This window comes from Camarhynchus parvulus, chromosome 4 (genome assembly GCF_901933205.1).
Source record: "Camarhynchus parvulus chromosome 4, STF_HiC, whole genome shotgun sequence".
In the NCBI taxonomy this organism is placed as follows: domain Eukaryota; kingdom Metazoa; phylum Chordata; class Aves; order Passeriformes; family Thraupidae; genus Camarhynchus; species Camarhynchus parvulus.
Window position 1 is genome coordinate 39,654,982 of NC_044574.1, and position 16,752 is coordinate 39,671,733.

Below are 16,752 nucleotides of genomic sequence, written 5' to 3' on the forward strand. Positions count from 1 at the left end.
GGTTATAATATGATACTGTGTGCTATATCACAAACTGATACTACAATCGGTCTATATAATATCATATTATTGAATATAATACTTCCCATAAATTTCAGGCTTCACCTAAGTGTTTGAAGCATGACTCCATATCTATGTGTAATTTAGCAATTTGTTATGTCCAGTGTCTTCTGCTGACATGAAATATCAGTGTCATCAATTCTTAGAATAACACATATATTTATGTTTTCAAGGCTTTATTTACTCATTTGTTTCATTAGGAAACCAATATTCTCTTTCATAAGGCCAAAGATCAGTCCTTTTCTCAAGGGCTTTCCACGAGTCATTCTACTCAGGAATAATTTCTCTGGTATCTAAAATGTCATTCATGTCTTATCTCTGACTTGACCATGAGTAAATGACTACAAACTGTCTGTGCACTGTGCAGTGTTAAATGTGTTATCAAAACATTTTTCATCTTGGAACAACGTGATTCTCTCAGGACACAGCTCCATCAGCAAGGTCTGTTTATAGCCTTCAGTGCATGAAATTTCACAATGAGAGGCAAAGGGCAAGGCTCAGGCATGTGTGGTGGCAACTGCACAGAAACCATCAGGTTATGTTCTTTCCAGGAGTGAGAGGAAGGATAGGGGATGTGTCAAAATTGTACCAACAGCAATGGATGATTAGCTCAGAATTAGCTCAGAATTCACAGGACCCTACTTTTTCTTGCACTAATGGAAAACTAGGATGTGAAAACACATAACTGATGAGGCTTAACTTCTTGAATGCAAGCTGACATACAAGACTGAATTCTAAGTTTCGGTTGATGAGTATTATAGGAACCAAGATATTACTCCCTTTTCATAGTCAAAAGTCTATAGTCTATAGTTCATAGTCAATCTTTCTTAAATATCTCTAACCTTCCCATTTCCATATTGCTTTAGGCCATTGTATACATCTCTCTTTGCAAATGCACAGCTAAACCAGTGCAAAATGGAAACCTTAGGGGACAAGCATCTACAATAAGAGTTTGTCCAAAGTCACGAAAGAAACTTTCTGAATTTAAAGCCTCTATTACATAAAGTAAGTTAGGACTTAAGGGATCACAATAATGTTTTCTCAGGTCATGGAAATGTGGTATTTATCCCATTTCCACTGTAGTTATACAAGAGAAAATGCAACACACCTGCAAAACTCAAAAAAAAGAATCTCTCTGAATTTGGATTAGTTTCAAATAACATAACAAAACTGAAATAATTTTATTTGCTATTTCACAGTACCTTCTAGTGAAATTAAACCTTTTGACAGTTTGAGAAATAAACAAGTAGCATGTTTATTCCAGTGAGCTCTAGTCAAGGGAAAATTTGCATTTTTTAAACAGAAGTTACAGCTCACAGCTGGGTTTTTCTACAATTGCTGTACCTTTATGAATTCATGGAAACTGACCTTGCTTAGGTCCACTGTAGTACCTTCAGTTACATTTGGCCCTTCTCAGCGCCACCCCCCCACAACCTAGGCAGAGGAAAAAGGGCTTAAATTGCCAATAAGATGTTAACTGTCTCAGCAACTTTCAAAATTCATCCCTATTACATTTCAATATCAGTCAGGTTGCACCATACATCTCAGCTTTGCCCCTGTTGCTGCTCTTAAGTGTCCTCTACAAAACTGTATGATTTTTACCCATTCACACTATAGGCTTTCCATACTGCAACTGAAAGATGAGCTATTAAAAAATCTCATAAAGACCACCACTCTTACAGAAAAAAGCTCCCCTGACAGAAAATTCCTGAAAAAAAAAATCAAACTTGTGCTCGAAACAAACTACTAACTGGTGACTTCCAAGAGAATCCTGAGAAGACAAAGAAACCTAAAACCTAGAGCAATCGAAAAAAGATAATAGTGGGGACAAATTAAATGCAAATGTGAAGTGCAGTTTTGATGGTGTGAGTTAAAGGAGAGTTGCAAATTGCTTTGCCATTTGCTGAGAAATGAATGTTCTTCTTGGAAAAAGGTAGGCACAAGGCCATTTTCCTGTATTTAACATTAATGGCAATCTCTGGTACATGTATTGAATGGGAACTATCTATTGGTTCTTTGAACTTCCAATATTGAAAGAATGAGACAATATGAACAAGGAATTTCAGTTTCAATTTCTGTCATGCTGAATGGACCCTGACAAGGACAGACAGCCAGGCTGGCACTAGCAGCCTTCCTACCAAGTGAGCAGGAAGAAGTCCGAATGCTTCTTGACGCTGGACAGAAGGCAAGCTTGACCTGCAGACATGCATGAGGTTTGTATTCCAGGCCTGGGAAGCCAAATTAATCTATACTGCAGTGATTTTATTAAAAAAAAAATCAAACAAAAAAACCACAGGCACACCACAGGCAGACTGCACTCATAAGTGCAAACAAGAAAGGGAATTCCAGAAGAGAGAGACCAACCTGGGCAGCCAGAGACATCGGTCCAGGCCTCCCAGACAGGCTGATGGAGGCCAGAGTTCTCAACATATTGTCTCAAGAGGCCGCTGCTGGGGTAAGTCCTGATTATGGGCCTATTATACTGGGTATGGGACCAGCTGGTACAAAGCTGACAGGTGAACAGTGCCCTCCTCTACAGGAACAAGGGCTTGGGGTGAGCTCAGATTCCCCTGCAAGTGACAGGAGAGGGACTGTGACCCTCCTTACAGAGTCATCACTCTCCCCACATTGCCAAAGGAGCAACGTGGCAAATGGCCCCCAAACCTCCAACCTCACCTTGTTTACAGGGAGATCCCCCACGTCTGAGCAAAAAAGAGGACCAACAGGCCCCTCCATGGGGATGCTTATATGGGATTGAACCCTATGTCCAGAGCACCTCTCTTCTTTTGCCCTTCCCCACTTTTTCTTATCTACCCTTCTTCCCTCACTCTCTTCCCACAGTCTTCCCAGTCATTCTTTCTTCTTTTTGCTTCTCCACAGCCTGTGCCTTCCCTCCCTTGCTTCCTGTACTTCCTTCCTTGGCAGTGGCTCTTGCTGCTGGGGCAAGAGATACAGCACAGGTTAGCAGTCTTGTAACTTGGCTGAGGCTCTAGACATAGGTTTTAGGGCATGAAAGGGGAAGCCCTGTAAACAGGGACAGGCACCTCTGTGCAGAACTTTGCTCTCAGGGTGTTTTACCATGTAATTATTTTCCCCAGTCAAGGACTGTAAGTTGGTTTTTTTTTTTTCATGGTTCCATTAAGATATAGATTATTTAGTTATCATATACACTATATGTCTTATTCCAACAACGTTTTCTGTTTAAAAAAATTGTTTAAAAATGTAAAAATCCATGTACCAAGGACTGTGTGACTGTCACTGAATTTTCTTTTTATAACCTGCTCCAAACCTGCATTCATGACTCTCCATTGACTTGTATGGCTTTTCATGTAGGGCAAAAATAATTCCTAAAGCAAAGAGGGTTTTCAAGTATTTCCTGCTAAAATAGTAAATTTTTGTTTCTACTTCAGGATATTGTTGCACAAGATTGTTTCCTCACTTACTATTGTATGGAAAGACTCACTCCACTCTCTAGCTCATTCTTATCTCAGCTTTTCCCACCTAATCTCTAACTCATTCTCACTTGTACCTTTCTCTGGTCCTCTTGTAGTGAGTCAATCTGCTTTCCCCACAGAACCCCTGAGGATGAAATGAGTCTTTTGAAGGCCCTTTCAGGTTTTTTTTTCCAGAACACTTACAATTTCCCAGTAAATTCTCACTTTCCTTGGCCGCCACAGTAGCCATTTGGGGAGCTCAGCTGCATCTCAGGTGTTAGCCTACTTTTTTTTTTCCTTTGTTTTTTTTTTTAGAGTTACTTTACTGGTTCCCAAATCAGATTTCTTTCTTGCTGAGTGCTACTGTATATGTAATCTCAGGTAGTTCAATGCTTTTCCACAAAGTCAAAGCTAGTTTCCCCTAGTCTTCCCCTCTTCAAATCTACTGCTGTTTAGCAATCCTGTCATTTTCCAGCTAAACCCCACTTTACTACTTCTAAAGTACTTGTACCCACCTAACTGAAATGCCCATATGAGGGTAAACCTCTTTTTGCTTCTGAAATCTTCAAAAGTTCATATCTGGGATACCTCAGCATTTCCAAATAGAACATTCTGTTGTCCCTCAGAGGAACTTTGATGCATCCAATCTGAGACTTCATAACCTCTCCCATGAATTAACTCCTGTTTTACTAACCAAAACTATTCTTCTTTCTGAGTCATATTATCACTTCTAACCAAATCCTACACTGTTTCTTCAGGTATTTGTGGATGCTTAGCACACTCCTAAATTCACTATCTTCTTGAGGTATCTCAGCATTTCCTACCCGTGTCCTCTTAAAATATCCGGGTGTCCTCTACCCTCAAGAACCTCCAGTGTTCCCTCTGAGATACCTGTTTTTCTCCTAAAAAATGGTCTGTTACCTTGATGTACCTCAGTGTTTCATCCCAAAAATCTCCACCACCCAGCTCGTTTTGTGCTGGGTTGTGTCATGTCCCATCCATGCACCGCACCTTCTGCAGGAAACTTGTGACAAACCTCTCAAAGCCTCCATCCTCACTGCTTGCTTTCCCACCTAAATTATTCGCTGGAGTCTCACACCTCTCTCCCAGGGCCTCTTAAGGGCCTCAGTGTTTCCCATATAGAACAGTCCTCACTCTCCCCAGAGACAGTGCAGCCCGTCCCACCTACCTGAAGAATCTCAGCGCTCCCAAGGTATCCGAGCACTCTCTGCCTCTGGGGTGACTCAGCATTTTGTCCTACAATCCAGTACATTTTACCCAAATACCTCCTTTGTCCCCCTTGGAAAACTCACACAAAAGGGTCTTGTGGACTTACCAAATTTTGAATGCTAGAATATTAAGCAATTCTGCCTGTAGCACTGCAAAATGAATGCCTGTCAAGGTACCTCCACACACCCTGCCCTGTTGTACACCTCAGAGGCATGTTGGAGCATCTGTATAAAATACAGCCAAGAGTCTACAGTGGCCTGTAAGATTAACTCTAAAGCTTGTCTGCATCCTCTGTAAAAAAGCCTCAGGATGGTTGTTCCAAATTGCCAGCCCACCCACTGAGGGGTCATGGCTAACCTGAAGTCAATTACCTGTGGAGAACAAATTCTGAGAAGTGCCAGAGGAAAATGTTCCACTGAAGAAACTTTATCCATAAATCACTCTGCAGGAAAATAGGCCTGTAGATTTGCAAAAACCCAGAACAAAACCCCCATCTTCTATTATGAAATAGCAAACTGCTTGTTATGATTTGATTATTATGATTGTTAGAGAAATGGCTTCGCTAGAATTAAGGTGCAAATTACTCTATTCCTAAGTCAACAGTAAACGTGAGGTAGAGACATAGAAAGAAATAGAAAAAAGAGAGAGGTGGAGATAAAGAGAGTGAGAGAGTCATCATCCCTGTGGATCCAGTGATGTCCTCTTCTTCTGGTACTCTTGGTGGGGTGGGGTGTCCCTCAAACAAACCATAGAGCTCAATGGATTAATATAGGCTCAAGCATATGTGGGAACCCTGCGGAGGGAATTTTACACTGTCTTTTGCAGCAGACTCTGGATCTGTTGCAACACTTGGGGATCATGTGCAGTCCCCTTCTGGAAGGCTTCAGAAATGAGTCTGAAGGGAACCTGGGGGTGTGTGGAGGGATAGAATGTAAGAGAATAGTGCAGAAGCCAATCTCACACCTGAGGAGTTGCAGCTGTACCAATCACCAAAGATTAGGAACAGCTCTGCCCTTAACAGGCCACAGCTGTGTCCAATAATGAGACAAGTGCTACAAAAGAGCAGGTTAGCTGGGTGAGGAGAGTTGGAGTTTGTTGGCTGTGCTGTGAAGAAGGAGTCAGTGCTGTGAGGAGCTGCACATGAGAAATCACTGAGAAGGTATGGGAGCTTTGCAGTAAGATGACAAACGTGTTTGACAGTTTGTGACCCTGAGGGGAACTTGGGGGATGTCTGATAGTTTATGAACCTTTGTAAGACACAAAATCTGTCTCTTATGTGACTGTCCTCTGTAGATGTTACCCTCCAGAGGCAGGGGAGTTTTACAGCTTAGCCAGCTGAGTTTGTTGTGTAAGGGAGGATTCTCCCCAGGGTCTGCTCCTTTTCTGGCCTGTAGCCTCCAGTGATGGGTGTTCACCCCCTCTGTCTTATGCAGACCAGAGGTTTCACCACCACACACCCAAAACCTCTCCTCCTCTTTTGGGGAGAAGAGCATGCAAACCTAGCCACAGCAAATGTGAGTCTCTGGGCTATGGCCAGCCCTAGCTGGACTCAGCCAGAGGTGATTTTCAGCACAGCTGCAAGGTTTGGCTTTCCTTATGGTTACACTCTTCTCCTCCGGCTTTATTTACTCCTGCTTAGACGTGAGATAATTGGACAATATCTTATCTCAAGTTCTGGTATCAGGAAGCATATTCTAGGGGAGGGAGGTGGCTTTGGTGGTCACAGAAGAGTAGTTCTTTCTTTGCACTGTTTCCTGCAGTGGCCAAAGCCCTTCTGTGATTTTAACAGTGTTTGAGCCATTAACCATTTCAGTCTTTCACACTCCTGAAAGATAAGAGAGATATGGGGTTAAGCAAGTGCCTCTGATCAAATCAACACTTCTGATGGCAAATAGATCAAAAATCTTATTTATGGAGGTCAGGAAGCTGATTGCATTCTTTGAGGATTCAGAATGTAAAATATTAGAAGCAGATATTAATGTTCTTGGTCTAACCCATTTTCTGTGACATGGCATTGAGGAATGTTGAACTTACACAGATAGAAAAAAGTTGAGTTTTCTTACTGTAACACATAGAAAAAACTGGTACAGATGTCAGTGAATATAACATTTTACTGATCTCTTTCTGTGGAAATTCCTAGTATTTATGAGTTTTCTGTTGAAAACCAAATCAACCATTAGGAACAATGAATCCCCCCATTCCAGTGTGGAACATTTAGTAGGATTTGGACCTCCTGTTCATATAAGTGGTCAGGAGACAACTGAATCTCCAGTCTACCACTGATTGAAAACTCCATGCTGGGCTGTGAGCAGACTAAGAATTGCTTGCTAACTTCCTTATTACTTGCTAATTCCTTATTATTTGGCCTTTTATTTTCAGCTGAATGCCAGTGAATATGTGACTGAAGTATATCTTTTGATTTGATAGACACTGAGAAGATTTCTCAGCAAGTCTTTTGTATCTCTCAAGCAGGAAGCAAAGTATTAGAAAAATCTGAAAAGTGTATTAATAGATAAAAGGTGAATAGCTGGTAAAAATTTGAAGATTTTTTTATCTAGGATGCATTTAAACTAAATGGAGATCACAAAATTAAGCACTTTATCTGTGAAAATATTTTAATGAGAACAAATAACTGTAATTGGTGGACTTGTCTTCTGAACATGCTTCCGATAGGACTGTGCCATCTGGAGTTACCAGCAGTTTGATGAAATGCCAGATTTCTAGTTTTGAATTCGCTGATACTACTGTAATCTATTTGATATATTCTTTATTTTGGATTCATGACTAACATCGCATTGTGCTTTTTGCAGAAAAAAAATTGTCTAACAAAACCACCTAGCTATTTCTATTTTTGGTATTCCTATCTTATAATTATGAAGCATCTAGGAATATCAAGCAGAGAAGTCACTGCATTATCTAAACAAACTCTTTTGCAACACATGGTATTTTGTTAATATTGTTAATGATCCTGGCCAGCATCACAAAGGATACCAGCTCTGAGAAATATGGTTTACTAAATACGTAATTCAAATATACAAAGACAAATCACAGAGTAATTTTACTATGCTGTGTAACAACAGATGACAAAGAAGGAATTGAGTTAAGATTACATGAATGTAAAAATGAAGTAGTAAAGCAAAGAAAAGGCATGATTTTGGTTTAGAAATTGTCCTTCCAAGCACCTTTGTGTTTGATTTTCTTGTTTATGTATAAGCTGCTAGGAGTAAAATAAAAATATACATGACATCTAGAAATAGATTTTATTTAGATTAAAAAAAGAGAGAAGCACTCAAATAGTCTAGTTGCAAAATGTCTGCTTTTTCTTCTCAGTTCAAATTTACTCAGTCTTGTGAGTAGCTTTGATTTTTAAAAATTGTCACTACTATGGCTATGTGGACCACTAACAAATATTCTACTACTGGATCATTACCTCCCTAAATACGCTAATATTTCTCCGTTCTGCTGTTGTATATTATTTTTTCCCAAATAATTTTTTAGGTAGCTTAGTTTGTCCACAAACTGTGGTTTCATGTATCATTGTGACATACATCATAATGTCATAGTCTAAATTACCTTCTCTTTCACAATTACTGCTTCTCTTTCTGCCTTTGCCAGTAGCAAGATTTTCCCCTTGTTACCATGGGCACTGTCTTGTTCTGCTGTTTGATGTTCTAGCATCCCAAGTCCAATGGTTTTCTCTATGGAAGTAATTGCCCTTCCATCCTTTCTTTTATCTCAGTCATTTTAGGTAGAAGATACAAGGAAGCAAGTGAGGAAATGGCTTAATTTATAAACTTCACATTCTGAATTTTCTCTTCCTTTTCAAATGCAACTGAATTTCCTTCCTCTACTCTGACACTGAGCAAAGAGGATGGTTACCTAAGAAGGCTAAAGAGCAGGGGCACACAGCTGCCTTTCCTTTGTGTATGTCCATATATTTGGTGTATTCAGCTTTGTGGGAATAAGAAGCTAAATCACTCACAATAAAGAGGCAGACCCAGATGACTGGAAAACAACTGAGCACCTGTAGAATGTATTTTCTTTATTGATATTATATTTATGACTATATGTCATGCATATAATAGGTATATTTTTAATCTATACATATGATATGTAAGTGATATTAATATCAATTGAGCTATCCAGTAGGCAAATCCAGTCTTCTCTTCTACCAGAAATGGCCATGATTGTTGAAAGTTCTAGAGCATCACTTTCTGGCCACAGTCTGAAGAAAGTCTTTCTCCCTGATGCAATTCAACTCTTATTAATAGCATAATGATAGTACTGACATCCATATGGAAGACAAAGTCTTAAAACCTCTACATTCTCAACAGCGGCTTGATAGAAAACAGAATATGAAATAAAAATTGATGCCCTAACCTTCCAGCTGTAGACTCATTGCATAGTGAATGAGGATAAATCTGTTCAGTTGCAACTTTTGCAGCATATGACCTTTTTTCTTAGCTTAATCAATAAAGCAACCAATACTCTAGTTTTCCTCTGAATTCATTTTTTAAAAGGAAAATCAAATTTTCTATGGCATATCTCCAAAATTCAGAAAGCTTACCTCAGATACCAACTGACAAGTGGAACTTTGAGATAATTTAATCTAAGCAATAATAAAAAACTATTATTAAAGGACATACAATAATTCATGAAATAAATTCAATCTGAATGTACAGAATGATCCTGTAGCACACTTTTTTTTTGGTGAGAATCATCCACTAATTACCATCATAAAAAATGCAACAGGGAATGCAAATGCTATATTCCTTTTCTCAATAAAAATGTTTAGTGTTTTAAGTGCCATACTGTCATTGAAATTAGCCTTTTGACTAGAAAAAGTAAACCATTTCTTAAAAGGATTAGTTTTTTTTTATTGTTGGATAAGATTCCTGTAGGTCTCTCAGGAAAATTCTGCACATAAAAAGGGGTAAATACAGCATGCAGCCACATGTATTATATCTGTCTCTTGGGCAATGTCAAGACAATTGTGCACATATTAACAAGCTAATTGAGAAGTCTCTAAGTGTGTACAACACCTCAGAGCATCCCTTCTGTATGTCACTTAATGAACCCAGGCAATTCACTAAGAGAGTTCCTGTGCACTAGCCAATGCTTCGTGAGTCCTGTATGTTAGAATGTCTCAGGAGAATCAGGAACTACTGCTCTGAGAGAACACAAAACCATCTCTGTTTAGACAAAAGATGCATTTAGGTGAATATCCTGTCTGCAGCAAAAGATAATAATGCTGATCTGAAAGAAAAGTGTAATTAACAAAGCTAGCGTAGGTGCTCCTAGTCTGCAGCAATCTGTGGGCCAGGAATTTTCTGCAGGCAGCCATGTTATCTTTATAATTATTAAAAACTTTGGGCATCCAAAACATTCTGCGGGGAGAAGTTCCATAGCTCACTCTTCTATGTTGTGTGAAGGACCATCTTTCTCTTTTTTCCATTTTGACCTGCCACTTGCAGGTTTTAGTGTTTTAATGTTTTAAGCCTATTGTCATTGCCAAGTGTTGTTCTTATTCATATTCCTCCTAAATCTCTGTGACAGTACATCTGGATTGTCTTTTTGCAGACTGAAGAAGGCTGTCTGTTTAGTACAGAATCTTCTCTACATTTCTTCTGGTTCTGCTGCATCCGTTCACACATAAGGGATTGCATATGGTATTCAAGATACAGAAGCATAGTTAATTTATTCTGCAGCACAATATTTTTTATGTTCTCTATTTATTTTTTTTCTCCTTCTGTCTTTGTCTTTTTTTTTTTTTGGATTAGTACAGAGCGTTCAGCTACCGGTTTCATAAACCTATTATAATCGTAAGGTGTTTTTCAAGATTTGTAGTAAACACCTAAGGATCTTATTTTAGTATCTGTGACGCTAGAACTGTTTTGTCTCATATGTTTGATTTTATAAATTTTGTTTCTGACAGTTTCCTGCCTTCTATCACCCAAGCACTCAATCTTTCAGTGTTCATCTACAATTATTCAGTCACCCTTATGTTTCCTACTGTTATTTGTGTAAAGGTTAGCACATTTTGCCACCTCAATGCTTTCCAGATCTCTTGTGACAATAGATAAAACAAAGTTTTCATATAAATTTTGTCCATGTCCATCCTTATTTGAGCCAAGAAGTATTACAGGCAGATTAAGTATGCCAACTCTTCTACATATTCAAAATTCATAAAAAAAAAATCTGCCAATAGACCAGAGATCTGAATTTAGAAGCTCCCATACAGTTTATGGACTCATGGTTCAGGATGAAAATAATAATAACAATAACAATATGGATTACTTTTCACCAGATAAATAAGTGGGGACTGAATACTGGCACTGCTGATTCCATTTGCACAGTACCTCTCCTGTGGCCTGGCCAAAACTGAGGTAATTTCTGTAACAAATGGCCACTCAGTGGACAGGGAGAAAGGTTTTGATCATTTCATAAGGTCTGTTTTACTTTCTTTCTGAGGCACTGTAGTAGCATTGCTTTTCATCTTATTGTACAGTTCATCAAACAAAAAGAAATATTTTTCCATTTTGCAATGTGGAGAGTGGACTTTTTCTAGTCCTTCTGGACCAACCATGATTCACATGATTGTCTGAGATTGCAGGAGCCTGAACATAATGAGCCACATCCCTTCCACAGTTTTGTTCCTTGATTCTCAAAGAGCCTATCAACAACAACAAATTACTACAAAAGAGAAGGATTAAGTGAAAGGAAAGAGAAGGAAAAAGGAAAGGAAACATGGCATAAGAGAAGCCCTGGGACAGATGGAGGGGCAGCACAAAACACTACTTCCCTGAATGGGAAACTGGAATGTAGGAGGAAAATCAGAGGCAAAGAATTTAGGAAAGCCCTGTGCAATATATGTTCATTTTAGTTTATCTTTCCACTTTATATCATTTCAGCACTTTGGGTACAACTTATGTATGTGATGTGAAATGTTCTTGCTTTTTCTGATGACTGCTTTCAGAATAATCACTGAGTAAGTGATCTCAACTGTGTTTGTGCCTTATTGGTGATGTTATGAGAAGACTTCATCTACAAGATCTTCTGGCTCACGGGCACTGTAATTTCTCCCAAGAATAAGATCATATTCCATCAGACAGGTTTTCAGAATTACTGTTTTCTACAGACACAGTTTAACTTTTGAGGTTTGGAACTGACTTGCAGATGTCACAAGGGACAGTGCGATGCACATCTTGCCTATCAGTGAGGAATCAGTAACGACACTGGAGCACCAAGGCAATGTGCTTTCAGTAGCCATTTTTGCTAGGCAGGCATGCTTGCATTTCCTGAAATATTTTTTGTAAGTTTCAGGTGTTGGAAACTTTTTTATTTATTTGATTTTTTAAGAGTACAGAGAATTATAATTAAGTCAAAAGCTTAATTGATTCTCTGTGGTTCAATCTGAAGGCAATGGAAAGATTAAGCCAGTGTATGTTGTGGAAGGAACTCCCCAAGTACCAAATGAAATATGAAGGCCAAATGAGCATGCATAAAATTTTTGAGGACATAATGATTTCCCACAAGTCATTCAATGAGTCTAGATATGCAACTTTCTCACCTGCTGATCTCCTCTATCTTCTTCTTACTCTATGCTAGTGCTTTCTTCAAACTCCAAAGAAGTGCCTGCTTATGGTTTTCCATGCAAACCAGTTTTTGTTTCAAAGGGACTTTTTAGAATTTTTTGTACTTCTTCTGATATCCTGTTTGTTAACACTTATCTTTTGGAAAAAATAAATCCAACACAAACCAACTAATTCTTCCTCATGAGTACGAGGAGGTAAAACTTTCAATTTTATTCATGTCTGCAAGGATAGAAAGGCTGGCACAATGAAACACTCAGAAAATGAGAACTGGAGAAAAGGTAAAACCACCTGTTTTACTGGCAGTGCAGTACAATTCAGTTTATGCTGGATTGAAGTTATCCAAATACAATATAAGAAATATAGTATGAGATGCGAAGTGTGCAGAAATTTACAGCAAAACATCTGAATAAAGTGACAATTATGACATAAGTGGATTAAAAATTAGAGTCTTTAATTTGTTCACTGATTTTGTGCTTAATGCCTGTCATGTATTGACGCTTTAATGAGTGCCTGTCTACCCAAAACATTATTGCAAGCATGGAAAGAATGTTAGGCTGTGCAGACAAGATGAGATGGATTGGTTGAGAGCATATATCAGGACAGAAAGAGAGGCCTTCCTGGCTCTGGACAGTTGGTAAAGTTGTCTGAGAGCTATAAAAACTTCACCCAGGGTTGTGGAAGACACACCTGAACCATGATAATCAGATAAAAATCCAGTTCACTAAAACTTCTTCTATTTCTTATATAGAGGTCATTACAGGGAAGCCCCACTCAAATTTACTTGAGTTACTCTCTCCAAATGTGAGTCCCTACAAACTCCAAAATACAAAAAATACACTGACTATGCAGACAGTTGAAATTTCTGAGTTATTTATACATACCAGAATAAATCACATTTATAGATGCAGCTTGGATCCAGTTGGTTTTGTAACTAATCAAAAAATGGTTATATTGGTATAATTCAAAATATTGAGTGAAATAAACTAGAAAAAGAATGAAGTAGACTCCAATGATAAATAGATGTCATTGATAAATGAGCTGTACAAACTCTTAGAATAGTTGGAGGTGAACTTGGCCATTGTTCCGTGAAGGGATTTGGAATGCTACTGTTGAAATTGGTTGTGGGCAGCTCAGTCATGGAAAGATTACTGGCTGTATTTGAAAAAATAAACTAAAATAAGAATATGGTAAATAAATTTGTACATTTTTTTCCATATTTAAAAATGTCTTTTTGGGAAAAAAAAATCTTAGAAAAAGGAAATAGATTTTTTTCTTTTCATCTAGTTATAAACTTTCCAACTCTTTATATGAAGAAAAAAGTAAGAAATTTGTGTAATTTAACTCTGTACAATAATTTTAAGCTTTGAAATGAGTAAAACATTCTGTACTGTAGCTATTTTAATCTCATTTCTGTACTAGATATCTCAGCTGTGCAAGCTACAATATTGATTCATCTGGGTGGAATGAAATATGACTAGCAAGAGAGATACAGAAAATTCTCTTGATCTGATTTCTTTTTTCTGCCACTGTTCCTGACCATGAATACCTTAGCTTCTAATAGTTCAGCTGAAGAGTGAAAAAAAGGCTCTGGGATCAGAGAAGTAGCTTCAAAGCTGTTACAAATTTAAGCTCATGGTTTCCCTATTGTTGTGGTACAACTCCCTTTCTTTCTCTATGCCACTCTAGAATCTCGCAGAATCACAAAACAACCTGAGTTGGAAGGAACCCACAAGGATCATTGAATCCAACTTCTGGCCCTGCACAGGACACTCCAAGAGTCACATATGTGCTGGAGACCATTGTCTAAATGCTTCTTAAACTCTGCCAGGCTGGTGCTGTGACCACTTCCCTGGGGAGCCTGCTCCAGTGCCCTACCACCCTCAGGGAGAGGAATCTCTTCCTAATATCCAAACTAAAACCTCTCCTGACACAGCTTCATGCCATTCCCTTGGCTCCTGTCACTGGTCACCACAGAGCAAAGATCTGTACCCGCCCCTCTGCCTTCTGCTTGTGAGGAAGCTGTAGACCATGATGAGGTCTCCCAACAGTCTCCTCCAGGCTGAACAGACCAAGTGGCCTCAGTTGCTCCTCATACAGCTTCCCCTCCAGACTCTCCACCATCTTCACTGCCCTGCTTTAGACACTCACTCTCCAGTTGCTTTATAGCCTCCTTATATTCTAGTGCCCAAAACTGCCCCCAGCACTCGAGGTGAGCAGAGAGGGACAATTCCCTCCCTTGCCTGGCTGGGGATGCTGTGCCTGATGCCCCACAGGACACAGTTGGCCCCCCTGGCTGCCGGGGCACTGCTGACTCATGTTCGAATTGCCATTGATCCAGACCACCAGATCCCTTGCCATGGTGCTGCTCTCCAGCCTCTTGTTCCCTAGTTGGTACATACATACAGGGTTTTCCTATCCCAGGTGGAGAATCCAGAACTTGTGTTCCTTAAAATTCATACAGTTGGTGATTGCCCAGCCCTCTAATTTGTCTGTATCTCTGCAGGACCTCTCTGACTTTGAGGGAGTCAGTGATTTCTTCCATTTTAATATCATGGGCAAACTTAAGAGTCCTTAGAGTCCTGTATCCAATTGTCTGTGCAGACACTGAAGAGCACTGACCCTAAAAATGGAACCCTGAAGAACCCCTTCAGTGTCAGGTCACCAAGCCTGATGTCACCTCATTCTCTGTGAACCTTTGCACCCAACTTGCGAGCCAGTTGCTCAGCCTTTCTTTGACGTGTTTATCCAGGGGTGTGCTGGACATCTTGTCCAGAGGGATCCTATGAGAGACAGCATTGAAAGCTTTATTGATATCAAAAAATATTATATCAATTTGCTTACCAGCTGCTTATACTGCCTACAGTACAGTGATGAAGTGATACCACTGTGTATAGTCATTAGCATATGGAAGCATAAAATATATAAATGATAAAGATCACAGTGAATAGTGTTTGTTTTCATATTTAAAATATGTAAAGAAACATGACTTCATTTCTTATTCATACCTTTTCCTCTCAAGACATAATAGACAGTACACTGAAATCTTCAACCTATTTTCTACATTCAAGTCCAGAACAGATATCATGATGATATTTTTTTTTCAACAGACTCCTTTATTGCATCCAAAGAAATGCAATAAAACATTGCAATAATAATTTGAATGACATCCCTTTAGCTTTAAAAGTGCAATGGGAACAATTATGTACACCTGTCTTAGCAGCAAGGATGAAGAAATAAATGTAAGAAACAACAGCTCCAGAGAGCTTCATCAAAGATTGGAGGCAGAAAACAGGGCTTGCAGTACCTTTTATCCCAGCCTTGACAGATGATGTCAGATTCCAGTCCCAGCAGTGACATTTCCTCACTGCTCAGACCTTGAAAACATGCGTTGGAACTACTGTGATTCAAGTGTTCATCTCCGAAATGTTTCTTTTCCTAGAACATTTCTTTGCTCATGCTGTTACACTGCAGATTATTTACTGCATGACTTGGCTGAGTGGATGATGATGTTTACTCTGCATCAAGCCTTTCAATATCCTCGTTCTAAGAGCAAAGCTGTTTTATATATTAAGGGCTAAGCGGCAGCATTCAGATGAAATAAAGTATCTTCCTTTGTTTGAAGGATGCTGCCAGTTCTGCACAAACACAGAGAAAACTGTCATAACACAATCTATATGCCAGAGTAAAGCTATAAAACACTTACTAAAATACCTTAAAAAGCAGGAAAGACATAGTTCATAAGACAGTTGAAGAAATTTACTTGCATAAATGCAACATAGAGACCTGAATATCTTTTTACACTTATAAGCTATGTGCTTTTAGCAAATAAAATTAATTTTCATTCAACTAATTCCATCCTACATTATGACATTAATTATTTTACCTTTTATTGGGAAAGATGTGGCTGATGCAAGGGCTTTGTCTGCTTTGGGGAAATTATTCCCTTCCGGTCACACTGATCAACTTTTTCACATGAACTCACAGATCTTATATTATAGTCTATTTCAGATACATCTGACAAAACAAATGAATAAAAAAAAAATCCAAGACTAATAATAAACTGTCCTTGCTTAGTTTTAAAATGAAACCTGGTTTTGCAGAATTGGATTTTAATGGGATTCTGCATCTATTCTTTGTTTAATTGGATACATATTTCATTTCTGTCACTTAGGGATTAAAATATATTTGCCAGTGAGATTCAATAGAAACCAGTTTTATAATTGTTCAATATTTAATCTCCAAGCAATTGACAACTAATTGTTGTTGACATTTAATTGCATGATTTTCTAAAGATTTCTTTTGTTAAAGAGCTCACAGCACAGGTCAGTCATATTCAGAACATGCTTCCCACGCACACTCTTCTCAGGATCCCAATGCTGTCTCTGAAAGTGGAAATGATTCCTACCCTAGGAGTTCTGGGCAATTGTGCAGTG